Below are 14,184 nucleotides of genomic sequence, written 5' to 3' on the forward strand. Positions count from 1 at the left end.
CAGCCCTAGGAGAGTCCTGACCCCAGACCCAGGAGAGAGAAGCAATTCTCCTTGAAAGAATGAAAAAATGAAAACAAGAAACAGAAGGGCTGGGTGACAAATGAGCTGGGCATGGGTGAGGGAGAGAATGAGGAGATCAGTGCCAGGCAAGAACACAGGCCAGGGCAGGCAGCAAGGCAGGCAGCCCTGTGGGCACTGGAAAGGGCCTGGAGCTGGGACTCAGCAGGCCAGCTTTCAGTGCCAGATCAGCTGCTCACAAGCTGTTTGACCTTGGGCAAGCTAATCTGATTGTCTAATATTTTTGGTTCAGTGGAGCGGTGGTGGAAGTGAAGTTCCCAGAGATTACTTGTTTCTATCTAGCAGTTATAGGATGAGGCTTGGCCAATCCCCATCCAGATCTTCATGATTCCTATTGTGCCTGAAGCTGTGACTTCATCACCCTTATCACCTAGGAGGTGAGAGAGCTGGGGCAGAGAATTCCGTGTCCTCAGATCTCAATGGCAGAAGTTGTACCAGGGGCCAGTTTATTCCCAAATGGTGTTCCTTGGCTCTATGCCCTGTTTGCTATGCTCTTTGTATTTTTTCTCTTTGTCATGTTTTCTCCCTTTTTACTTGAGATAGACCAACATGTAAAGAAATGTAAGTGCCATGGTGGGCTTTAGGACACAGGCCAACTATAATGAGGGAATGTGTGTATGGAGCGAGGAGAAGGTGTTATTATTATATGTTATATTATATTTTATATAATATATAACATATATAATATGTTATATATATGTCATATTATATAATATATTATATAGTTATATATATGTTATATTGTATATGTATATTATATTATATATGTTATATATAATATGTTATAATGCGGGGAACACAAGGAAAAATGTCTACTCTTCTCTGATCTCCAAGGTCTCAATGACCCAGGGCTGAAGGTCATAGAATTATAATCTTATATGTGATAGAAGTACTTGGGTAACACAGGTCAGGACTGGGCTAAGAAGTCCATTCCTGGGGTACCTGTGGAGTATGAGGAAGTATCAGGGCCCTGCCTGAGCCTACATAATGCCCAGGCTTAAGGATATAAGGAACCCTGTGGAACCTGGGGATATATGGAGTTTCCAGATGATGATCTCTGACCCAGTGTGCTTTGTCTTAGTCTTGCTCAGATGCAGGTATTCTCTGCATAATGCTGTCCATAAGGATAAAGAAAACAATGACATAAAGATGGATCATCTGGTAAGACCAGGTGAGTATTCTTTGCCCTTCACCTTTGGGTTCATATGGCCATAAGCTGACAGCTCTAGTTACTCTCACAGTTCACGTGCTAGATATCTGAGAATCCCAAACTCAAATCTGGTCTCAGTGAGACATCCCCCTCATGTTCTGTTTAGCCTAAGACTTCTGAGTCTTCTCTCTAGGGAGAACATTTTTCAAGCAGATGTCTGGTTCTGAGCTCTCACTAACTCCTCATTAACTTCATAATAAACATAGGTTTATTATTTAGGGACTCCTGTATGTGGAAAGGTTTCTCTTTCTCATCTATACTTGTGATGTTCCTCTTCTTATCAAGGTTCTCTCTCAAGTGACTCAGTGATTAAGCTACCTTTTTTTTTTTCATGCTAGACAGTGAAAAACAAAGTGCCTCTTCTCCAGGCACTTGTTATAAAGTTGTCATTGTGATAGGGATAAGTGATGGGATAGATCATCATACAAACACCCTGGGGAGACTGAAAGTCCATTTTTCTAGGGGACATTCTGACCACCTGTTGACCATAATTCCTGCAGATTGTGTATGTCAGGTGACTTGCCTCTCCAGGTAAGGGCCGTTCCTTTCTTCTTCGTGCTGTTCTATGGCTCCCTTGTGACATCACTGGGAGAGGACTCCTTCTGTTCTCTGAATCAACCATATCACTCCTTCAATATGAACGTCAGATGTCCTACAGATAGTCTGACCAGGTTTCCCTCACACAAAATTAAAATGCCTGGTCTGTAAAAGGTTATTGGGTTTCTCTGAGGTAAAATAAAGTAGAACATGGTTTTAATTGTAAGCAACCGGAGCGTCTAACCCAACACTGCCATTATATAAATGAGAATATATACTTTATTGTTGTATATATGTATGTATGTAGCTGGAAAAGTTTAAGTCAATTGCCCCAAACTTCACATGAAGTCACTGTAACTCACAATCATCTGTATAAATGTCTCCATTTCCCTATTTCATGTGGCACTTCACTTCTGCCACTGTCCTTGAGACCCTTGTCTGCCTTAGAGTCCAAAGTCAGAGCACAATTCCCCAAGTGATGATTTCAAAGAAGTCAAATTAGTGGCTTTGTCTGAAACTGTTCCTTTTCCAGCAATGAGTGAAGTGGTATCTCCTTCGTGGACGGGTACAGGTTTGTCACCTAGGCCTCTCTAAGTGACCAAGGAAAGTACAGCTATCCTTTCTGAGAGTAGAAAATCTGAGTGGGTTCCTATCTCTCTCATACATCGACTTTGCCCTTTTCAAGGCATTTCTGTCATTTCTGTGTCCTCACAGAAGCTGGCTAGATCTCGGTTTCTGTGGTTACATCTCCCTTCCACCCCTGTTCTCAGTCACTGATGCTGTGCTTCTATGACCATATTTCTCAAACTTGAATATTAGTTCCATGCACGGTCAAATGATTTTTGCACTAATTCTGCATGTGAACCAAAGTATAGAGTGTCTGGTGAAATGCCAGAATATGAACATTTTGTGACATTTCTTACATTATGAGGGCCATTGCCCCTAATATACTAGATTGACCTTCCTTACAGATATATAGTTTCTTGGGTTAGATGGGGGAGAACATTAATCCAGATTTCTTTAGAAACTCATAGGACCTTAGAGATAGAAGCATGAGAGCTCGTGAAGAAAATATCAGCCATAATATTTTTTAATTAGCAGATTAGAAAGCTGTTGTTTTCTTTTTTCTGTGTAAGGTGAAAAGTTGTAAGCCTTCTGGTGAAGGCTGACTTTTTTTATAGCTCATGTAGCAACTCCCATTATATAACAATTATTATAAAGTTTGGGATTACCTGCATAGATATTTCAGAAATCAGGACAAGTCACAAAGAAAAGGTCGGTCTGTCACTGAGGACTGACTGTTTTGGAGCTGTGCTTTCCTCCTTCCCATTTCTTGTATATTCACGTTGAGAAATAGTAATCTCTTGTTACAAGTTTTCCCCAGACTATGGGCCAAGAGTCATAAAGTCCTGTCGTGACAGGATGGTTCTAAGTGTCTGATGATGTAAAGAAATTTTTACAGTCTGCATCTCTTCCATTGCTCCTGTTCTCTAAAATGAGTGTTCTCATTCTTCTGGGTCACAGGTAGAATCAAACACTTTTCTTCTTGTTTCAGGCTGTCCCCTGGAGTCACCAAGGAGAGAAGTTCTTGGAGGGCAGGAAGATGAGATGAGAGAAGATCCCCCACTATTCGTGAGGGTAGCAAGAGGGCCCAGGGATTCTGAGGCTGAGATCTGTGCCCCTGGACCATCAGTTTGAGAGTGGCTAAGCCTGCAAGGAGTCCTGTGACATCCTATCTCAGATGGGGGAGGTCTTCTGAGACCCTCAGTATCTGTGTTTATACTGGAAAAAAAGATAATAAATATTTTGAGACTCTCAGAGAAGTTCTGTGCTACCAGGAATTTTTTGTTGAACTGATACCTTCTTACACTCAACTGCTTTTACTCAACTTAAATCTCACGAGAATTTCCTATTTCCAGGTGAAATCCTAGGCGAGTGACTTGCATTATCTTATTCTCCTAAAGCAACATATATAGTCATTCTTGCAGGGGAAGAAAAACTCATGGTCCTTATAAGACTAAGCAATCACTTAATCCAGGACCATAGCTGAGACTTTTCTCTCTCCATCTAAGATGTTCACGTAGCAAACTCATCTGAACATTCTGAAATGTTCTGTCCACATTGCACTGTTTTCTTATATCAGCGCCATGCTTCTCTCCCATCTTGGAGTGGAACATGGTTTCACAGAGACAGATGCCCAGAGAAGGAATTTCTATAGATTTTCTTTTTCTACCCAAAGCTTCATGGCCCCCAAACATTTCTTCTTTATTATCAAGTGAAACTAATTTTTATCGCTCCTCTCCCACATCAGGTTTTCTTTTCATGTAAGTTCCTACACATAATTCTCCCTCAGCTTTACCTATCATGTTTACCTGTTTACCTCTGTTCACCTCTCTTATTCTCTACCCTTCACCTTTGGGTTTTTCTGCCCATAAGCTGGCAGCTCTAGTCAGGTCCACAGTCCATGCATTAGATAGTTTGAGATATCATACACAAATGTGGTCCCAGTGGGACAGCCCCCTCATGTTCTGCATGGGACCTCCCCTTCCTCTCAGCTAAGCCTCTGAGCTTTCTCTCTGGGGAAAACATATATCAAACTTATGTTTCATTCTGAGCTCTCATTAGTTCCTGTAGGTGGAAATGTTTCTCCTTTTTGTCTATTTCTGTGATGTTCCTCTTTCTATTAAAAGTCACTTTCAACTGAATCAGGGATGAAATCCTCACATTACATGCTAAACAGTAAAAGGAAAGGTGACTCTGAATCTTTTCCAGTCAGTGGTTATAAATTTGATTTTGAAATAGGATTAAGGATAAAAGGACTCAAGCACGTGTAGAGATGAGACAGAGCAATACACATTTAGTAGGAACTGTACTTCTAGTTTTGAATTTTGATCTTTTCCCGGGCTAGTGACATGCTGCTGGATACTCTCGTGACGCTGGGCAGTGGTGGCGGTGAGACACAGCTCCCAATCAGTCACACCATCACGAGGGCGAACAACCATTCTGTACCCAGACGACCACTCCATTTTTCGTTCTCAGTGCAGTATTGAATGAATTATGTGAGATATTCAACATTATAAAATAAGCTTTGTATTAGATGATTTTGCCCAACTGTAGGCTAATGTAAGTGTTCTGAGCCCATTTAAAGTAGGCTAGGCTGGGGGAGGGGCAAGATGGCGGAAGAGTAAGACGCGGAGATCACCTTCCTTCCCACAGATACATCAGAAATACATCTACACGTGGAACTGCTCCTACAGAACACCCACTGAACGCTGGCAGAAGACGTCAGACCTCCCAAAAGGCAAGAAACTCCCCCCGTACTTGGATAGGGCAAAAGAAAAAAGAAACAACAGAGACAAAAGAATAGGGACGGGACCTGCACCAGTGGGAGGGAGCTGTGAAGGAGGAAAGGTTTCCACACACTAGGAAGCCCCTTCGCGGGCGGAGACTGCGGGTGGCGGAGGGGGGAAGCTTCGGAGCCACGGAGGAGAGCGCAGCCACAGGGGTGCGGAGGGCAAAGCGGAGAGATTCCTGCACGGAGGCTCGGAGCCGACCAGCACTCACCAGCCCGAGAGGCTTGTCTGCTCCCCCGCCGGGGCGGGCGGGGCTGGGAGCTGAGGCTCGGGCTTCGGTCGGATCGCAGGGAGAGGACTGGGGTTGGCGGCGTGAACACGGCCTGAAGGGGTTAGTGCACCACAGCTAGCCGGGAGGGAGTCTGGGAAAAAGTCTGCAGCTGCCGAAGAGGCAAGAGACTTTGTCTTACCTCTTTGTTTCCTGGTGCGCGAGGAGAGGGGATTCAGAGCGCCGCCTAAACGAGCTCCAGAGACGGGCACGAGCCGCGGCTAACAGCGCGGACCCCAGAGACGGGCAGGAGACGCTAAGGCTGCTGCTGCTGCCACCAAGAAGCCTGTGAGCGAGCACAGGTCACTCTCAACACCGCCCCTCCCGGGAGCCGGTACAGCCCGCCACTGCCGGGCTCCCGTGATCCAGGGACAACTTCCCCGGGAGAACGCATGGCGCGCCTCGGGCTGCTGCAACGTCACGACGCCTCTGCCGCCGCAGGCTCGCCCCGCCTCCTCCGTACCGCTCCCTCCCGCCGGCCTGAGTGAGCCAGAGCCCCCGAAGCAGCTGCTCCTTTAACCCCGTCCTGTCTGGGCGGGAACAGACGCCCTCAGGCGACCTACATGCAGAGGCGGGTCCAAATCCAAAGCTGAACCCCGGGAGCTGTACGAACAAAGAAGAGAAAGGGAAATCCCTCCCAGCAGCCTCAGAAGCAGCGGATTAAAGCTCCAAAAACAACTTGATGTGCCTGCATCTGTTGAATACCTGAATAGACAACGAATCATCCCAAATTCAAGAGGTGGACTTTGGGAGCAGGATATATTAATTTTTCCCCTTTTCCTTTTTTTGTGAGTGTATATGTGTATGCTTCTGGGTGAGATTGTGTCTGTATAGCTTTGCTTTCACCATTAGTCCTAGGGTTAGGTCCGTCCGTGTTTTTTTTTTTTTTTTTTTTTTTTTTACTAATAAGAACCTGCAGTATAAAAAAACAACAAACAAAACAACCAATACTAAACTTTCATTTGGGGGTTATTTGTATGGAAATATGTTAATATGAATGTTTCAGACATTACACGAAATTTCTATAAATGTTCTGGTATAATGTTATGTCATAATCCTAGTTATCACTTTAAAACGTATATCTCAGAAATAACTAATTTTCTTGTCAACTGCATTATTATGAACTTTCATCAAATCTTTAACTGTGGTCATTTTTAAGTCTTTTGTCATTTACAGACAGTTCTGGGTGTACTCTGATGCTTTTGCAAATATGTTCCTATAAAAGGGTTTCATCTTCAAGAAATTCATGGAAAAGACTCTGACAAGTACAGGTTTCTGGTAACTGACTGTACTGCTGAACTGAATGAATAAGCATTTTCAGAACTCTAATGAAAAACTGATGAACTCAAAAAAGTGCTAAAAAAATATCAAGATGAAAAAAAAAATTTAATTACATGGGACTGAGTGAAAAAAAAAAAGAAAAAGAAGGAAGAACTCTCCTGCCCCAGCAACAAAGATTTAGCTCCTGAGTGCAGCCAATGAGAAAACATCAAAATCTCAAACTCTTGCTCTTCTCCAAGGAAATTTTGTTCAAAACAACCCTCCCCAGTTTCCTCCTAAAACCTAACAAAAGCTGACCTTCCCTTTGTCCCTTTGGACTTGCCTATGTTTCACCATAGCTTGCTTGTCCTGAACTGCAATTCTCTGCTTTTCCCAAATAAATCCATTTTGCTGGTAAAAAAAAAAAAAAAAAAAAAAAAAAAAAAATTTTTTCCTAATAAATGTTTTCTTAATAATTTTTTCCTTATTTTCTATTTTTAGAAATTTAAAAAAAATTTTAATAAGTTTTTTCATATTTTTTATTTTAAAAAATTAAAAAATTTTTTTCTTAATAAATTTTTTCTTAATAATTTTTTTCTTATTTTTTACTATAAAAATTAATAAATCTATTTTTAAAAATTAAAAAAAAATTTTTTCTGAATACATTTATTCTTAATAATTTTTTTTCCTATTTTTTATTATAATAGCTTTATTTTGTTTTATTTTATCCTCTTTCTTTCTTTCTTTCTTTCTATTTTTTTCTCCCTTTTATTCTGAGCCGTGTGGATGAAAGGCTCTTGGTGCTCCAGCCAGGCATCAGGGCTGTGCCTCTGAGGTGGGAGAGCCAACTTCAGGACACTGGTCCACAAGAGACCTCCCAGCTCCACGTAATACCAAACGGCAAAAATCTCTCAGAGATCTCCATCTCAGCATCAAGACCCAGCTTCACTCAATGACCAGCAAGCTACAGTGCTGGATACCCTATGCCAAACAACTAGCAAGACAGGAACACAGCCCCATCCATTAGCAGAGAGGCTGCCTAAAATCATAATAAGGCCACAGACACCCCAAAACACACCACCAGACGTGGACGTGCCCACCAGAAAGACAAGATCCAACCTCATCCACCAGAACACAGGCACTAGTCCCCTCCACCAGGAAGCCTACACAACCCACTGAACCAACCGTAGCCACTGGGGACAGATACCAAAAACAACGGGAACTACGAACCTGCAGCCTATGAAAAGGAGACCTCAAACACAGTAAGATAAGCAAAATGAGAAGACAAAAAACCACACAGCAGGTGAAGGAGCAGGGTCAAAACACACCAGACCTAACAAATGAAGAGGAAATAGGCAGTCTACCTGAAAAAGAATTCAGAATAATGATAGTAAAGATGATCCAAAATCTTCGAAATAGAATAGACAAAATGCAAGAAACATTTAACAAGGATGTAGAAGAACTAAAGAGGAACCAAGCAACAATGAAAAACACAATAAATGAAATTAAAAATACTCTAGATGGGATCAATAGCAGAATAACTGAGGCAGAAGAACGGATAAGTGACCTGGAAGATAAAATAGTGGAAATAACTACTGCAGAGCAGAATAAAGAAAAAAGAATGAAAAGAACTGAGGACAGTCTCAGAGACCTCTGGGACAACATTAAATGCACCAACATTCGAATTATAGGGGTCCCAGAAGAAGAAGAGAAAAAGAAAGGGACTGAGAAAATATTTGAAGAGATTATAGTTGAAAACTTCCCTAATATGGGAAAGGAAATAGTTAATCAAGTCCTGGAAGCACAGAGAGTCCCATACAGGATAAATCCAAGGAGAAACACGCCAAGACACATATTAATCAAACTGTCAAAAATTAAATATAAGGAAAACATATTAAAAGCAGCAAGGGAAAAACAACAAATAACACACAAGGGAATCCCCATAAGGTTAACATCTGATCTTTCAGCAGAAACTCTGCAAGCCAGAAGGGAGTGGCAGGATATACTTAAAGTGATGAAGGAGAAAAACCTACAACCAAGGTTACTCTACCCAGCAAGGATCTCATTCAGATTTGATGGAGAAATTAAAACCTTTACAGACAAGCAAAAGCTGAGAGAGTTCAGCACCACCAAACCAGCTTTACAACAAATGCTAAAGGAACTTCTCTAGGCAAGAAACACAAGAGAAGGAAAACACCTACAATAACAAACACAAAATATTTAAGAAAATGGGAATAGGAACATACATATAGATAATTACCTTAAATGTAAATGGATTAAATGCTCCCACCAAAAGACACAGACTGGCTGAATGGATACAAAAGCAAGACCCATATATATGCTGTCTACAAGAGACCCACTTCAGACCTAGAGACACATACAGACTGAAAGTGAGGGGATGGAAAAAGATATTCCATGCAAATGGAAATCAAAAGAAAGCTGGAGTAGCAATTCTCATATCAGACAAAATAGACTTTAAAATAAAGACTATTACAAGAGACAAAGAAGGTCACTATATAATGATCAAGGGATCGATCCAAGAGGAAGGTATAACAATTGTAAATATTTATGCACCCAACATAGGAGCACCTCAATACATAAGACAAATACTAACAGCCATAAAAGGGGAAATCGACAGTAACACAATCATAGTAGGGGACTTTAACACCCCACTTTCACCAATGGACAGATCATCCAAAATGAAAATAAGGAAGGAAACACAAGCTTTAAATGATACATTAAACAAGATGGACTTAATTGATATTTATAGGACATTCCACCCAAAAACAACAGAATACACATTTTTCTCAAGTGCTCATGGAACATTCTCCAGGATAGATCATATCTTGGGTCACAAATCAAGCCTTGGTAAATTTAAGAAAATTGAAATCGTATCAAGTATCTTTTCCGACCACAACGCTATGAGACTAGATATCAATTACAGGAAAAGATCTGTAAAAAATACAAACACATGGAGGCTACACAATACACTACTTAATAACGAAATGATCACTGAAGAAATCAAAGGGGAAATCAAAAAATACCTAGAAACAAATGACAATGGAGACACGACGACCCAAAACCTATGGGATGCAGCAAAAGCAGTTTTAAGAGGGAAGTTTATAGCAATACAAGCCTACATCAAGAAACAGGAAACATCTCGAATAAACAACCTAACCTTGCACCTAAAGCAGTTAGAGAAAGAAGAGCAAAAAAACCCCAAAGCTAGCAGAAGGAAAGAAATCATAAATATCAGATCAGAAATAAATGAAAAAGAAATGAAGGAAACAATAGCAAAAATCAATGAAACTAAAAGCTGGTTCTTTGAGAAGATAAACAAAATTGATAAACCATTAGCCAGACTCATCAAGAGAAAAAGGGAGAAGACTCAAATCAATAGAATTAGAAATGAAAAAGGAGAAGTAACCACTGACACTGCAGAAATACAAACGATCATGAGAGATTACTACAAGCAACTCTATGCCAATAAAATGGACAACCTGGAAGAAATGGATAGATTCTTAGAAATGCACAACCTACCGAGACTGAACCACGAAGAAATAGAAAATATGAACAGACCAATCACAAGCACTGAAATTGAAACTGTGATTAAAAATCTTCCAACAAACAAAAGCCCAGGACCAGATGGCTTCACAGGCGATTTCTATCAAACATTTAGAGAAGAGCTAACACCTATCCTTCTCAAACTCTTCCAAAATATTGCAGAGGGAGGAACACTCCCCAACTCATTTTATGAGGCCACCATCACCCTGATACCAAAACTAGACAAAGATGTCACAAAGAAAGAAAACTACAGGCCAATATCACTGATGAACATAGATGCAAAAATCCTCAACAAAACACTAGCAAACAGAATCCAACAGCACATTAAAAGGATTATACACCATGATCAAGTGGGGTTTATTCCAGGAATGCAAGGATTCTTCAATATACGCAAATCAATCAACGTGATACATCATATTAACAAATTGAAGAAGAAAAACCATATGATCATCTCAATAGATGCAGAGAAAGCTTTTGACAAAATTCAACACCCATTTATGATAAAAGCCCTGCAGAAAGTAGGCATAGAGGGAACTTTCCTCAACATAATAAAGGCCATATATGACAAACCCACAGCCAACATTGTCCTCAATGGTGAAAAACTGAAACCATTTCCACTAAGATCAGGAACAAGACAAGGTTGTCCACTCTCACCACTATTATTCAACATAGTTTTGGAAGTGTTAGCCACAGCAATCAGAGAAGAAAAAGAAATAAAAGGAATCCCAATCGGAAAAGAAGAAGTAAAGCTGTCACTGTTTGCAGATGACATGATACTATACAGAGAGAATCCTAAAACTGCCACCAGAAAACTACTAGAGCTAATCAATGAATTTGGTAAAGTAGCAGGATACAAAATTAATGCACAGAAATCTCTTGCATTCCTATATACTGATGATGAAAAATCTGAAAGTGAAATTAAGAAAACACTCCCATTTACCATTGCAACAAAAATAATAAAATATCTAGGAATAAACCTACCTAAGGAGACAAAAGACCTGTATGCAGAAAATTATAGGACACTGATGAAAGAAATTAAAGATGATACAAATAGATGGAGAGATATACCATGTTCTTGGATTGGAAGAATCAACATTGTGAAAATGACTCTACTACCCAAAGCAATCTACAGATTCAATGCAATCCCTATCAAACTACCAATGGCATTTTTCACAGAACTAGAACAAAAAATTTCACAATTTGTATGGAGACACAAAAGACCCCGAATAGCCAAAGCAATCTTGAGAACGAAAAATGGAGCTGGAGGAATCAGGCTCCCTGACTTCAGACTATATTACAAAGCTACAGTAATCAAGACAGTTTGGTACTGGCACAAAAAGAGAAATATAGATCAATGGAACGGGATAGAAAGCCCAGAGATAAACCCACGCACATATGGTCACCTTATCTTTGATAAAGGAGGCAAGCATATACAGTGGAGAAAAGACAGCCTCTTCAATAAGTGGTGTTGGGAAAATTGGACAGGTACGTGTAAAAGTATGATTTTAGAACACTCCCTAACACCATACACAAAAATAAACTCAAAATAGATTAAAGACCTAAGTGTAAAGCCAGACACTATCAAACTCTTAGAGGAAAACATAGGCAGAACACTCTATGACATAAATCACAGCAAGATCCTTTTTGACCCACCTCCTAGAGAAATGGAAATAAAAACACAAATAAACAAATGGGACCTAATGAACCTTAAAAGCTTTTGCACAGCAAAGGAAACCATAAACAAGACCAAAAGACAACCCTCAGAATGGGAGAAAATATTTGCAAATGAAGCAACTGACAAAGGATTAATCTCCAAGATTTACAAGCAGCTCATGCAGCTCAATAACAAAAAAACAAACAACCCAATCCAAAAATGGGCAGAAGACCTAAATAGACATTTCTCCAAAGAAGATATACAGATGGCCAACAGACACATGAAAGAATGCTCAACATCATTAATCATTAGAGAAATGCAAATCAAAACTACAATGAGGTATCATCTCACACCGGTCAGAATGGCCATCATCAAAAAATCTAGAAACAATAAATGCTGGAGAGGGTGTGGAGAAAAGGGAACACTCTTGCACCGTTGGTGGGAATGTAAATTGATACAGCCACTATGGAGAACAGTATGGAGGTTCCTTAAAAAACTAAAAATAGAACTACCATACGACCCAGCAATCCCACTACTGGGCATATACCCTGAGAAAACCATAATTCAAAAAGAGTCATGTACCAACATGTTCATTGCAGCTCTATTTACAATAGCCAGGACATGGAAGCAACCTAAGTGTCCATCGTCAGATGAATGGATAAAGAAGATATGGCACATATATACAATGGAATATTACTCAGCCATAAAAAGAAATGAAATGGAGGTATTTGTAATGAGGTGGATGGAGTTAGAGTCTATCATACAGAGTGAAGTAAGTCAGAAAGAGAAAAACAAATACAGTATGCTAACACATATATATGGAATGTAAGAAAAAAAAAAAAAGGTCATGAAGAACCTAGTGGCAAGATGGGAATAAAGACACAGACCTACTAAAAAATGGACTTGAGGATATGGGGAGGGGGAGGGGTAAGATGTGACAGGGTGAGAGAGTGTCATGGACATATATACACTACCAAATGTAAAATAGATAGCTAGTGGGAAGCAGCCGCATAGCACAGGGAGATCAGCTTGGTGCTTTGTGACCGCCTGGGGGGGGTGGGATGGGGAGGGTGGGAGGGAGGGAGATGCGGAAGGGAGGAGATATGGGAACGTGTTTATACGTATAGCTGATTCACTTTGTTATAAAGCAGAAACTAACACACACTATTGTGAAGCAATTATACTTCAATAAAGATGTTTAAAAAAAAAAAAAGAATTTTAAGAAGAGAACTGCAAGGTCAGGGTCTTAGATTGGGTTCTTTTGAAAGTGGACCCTGAGGCAAGGACTTTAGTGTCAGTAGTTTATTTAGGAGGTGATCCCAGGAAGCAGGGGTGAGGGAGCAGAGAGATCTGGGTAGAGAAGGAGGAAAAACCAATAAAAGAGTCAATTGGGAGGAGATATGGGGATATGTGTATATGTATAGCTGATTCACTTTGTTATAAAGCAGAAGCTAACACACCATTGTAAAGCAATTATACTCCAATAAAGATGTGAGAAAAAAAAAAAAAAGTAGGCTAGGCTAAGCTATCTTGTTCGGGAGGTTAAGAGTATTAAAAGCATTTCGATTTAGGATAGTTTCAATTTACCACGGGTTTATCAGGAGGTAACCCCATTGGAAGTCGAGGAAGATCTGTCTTTGAAATTGACAAGAGGTGCAAAAGAAAAGGGAAATGAGCCAAATGTCATGTTTCTACATGATAGTTGCTTTGAAACCCTAAGTGCTAGAAAAGGGTGCATGCAGTACTCAAATACTGAGAAAGGATTAGAAATCGAGTTGCATCTAACACTTGGATATTTAACAAGTCAATAAACTCTAAACAGTCTTGAATTACTATATATCTTTCTTTAAATGTTAACCTTTCCTTATATTAATATGTTACATGGATAAGTGATTTTTAGTAAAATATAAACTTTCACTGTAAGAGGTATATTTATATAGAAAAGACATAATTTATGCATTCATTTCAGCTTTAGTTATGCTGCCCTAAGAAACGAGGAAGTGAGCCATTGAGTCTTTGTACCCTTAGCAGGCTTTGCTGTGCATTTTTTGTCAGTGATCAGAATTACAGTGACAGAAAGAAATGAAAGAACCCAAGAGCGTTATGCGTTGTAGAGATAACCATACGTTATTAATAAAACCTTCAAAAATCATTAACTTTCCCTTCATTAAAAAAGTATAGGAAAAATAAGTTTGATTTGATAAGAAGAAAATTATTATTTAAACCAAACTAGAAAAAGATACATGCAAATGAAAACATT

The 14,184-nt window shown here is 39.9% G+C and overlaps 1 long non-coding RNA gene across 1 annotated transcript; it reads left to right on the forward strand.

The window, feature by feature from the left end:
- Positions 1-308: 308 nt before the first annotated feature.
- Positions 309-3,453, forward strand: LOC118901607. The gene is made up of 3 exons (XR_005021423.1): positions 309-455; positions 1,160-1,249; positions 3,381-3,453. It is a non-coding gene; the product is annotated as an uncharacterized LOC118901607 (long non-coding RNA).
- Positions 3,454-14,184: the final 10,731 nt, after the last annotated feature.

Source organism: Balaenoptera musculus, chromosome 10 (genome assembly GCF_009873245.2).
Source record: "Balaenoptera musculus isolate JJ_BM4_2016_0621 chromosome 10, mBalMus1.pri.v3, whole genome shotgun sequence".
NCBI lineage: Eukaryota > Metazoa > Chordata > Mammalia > Artiodactyla > Balaenopteridae > Balaenoptera > Balaenoptera musculus.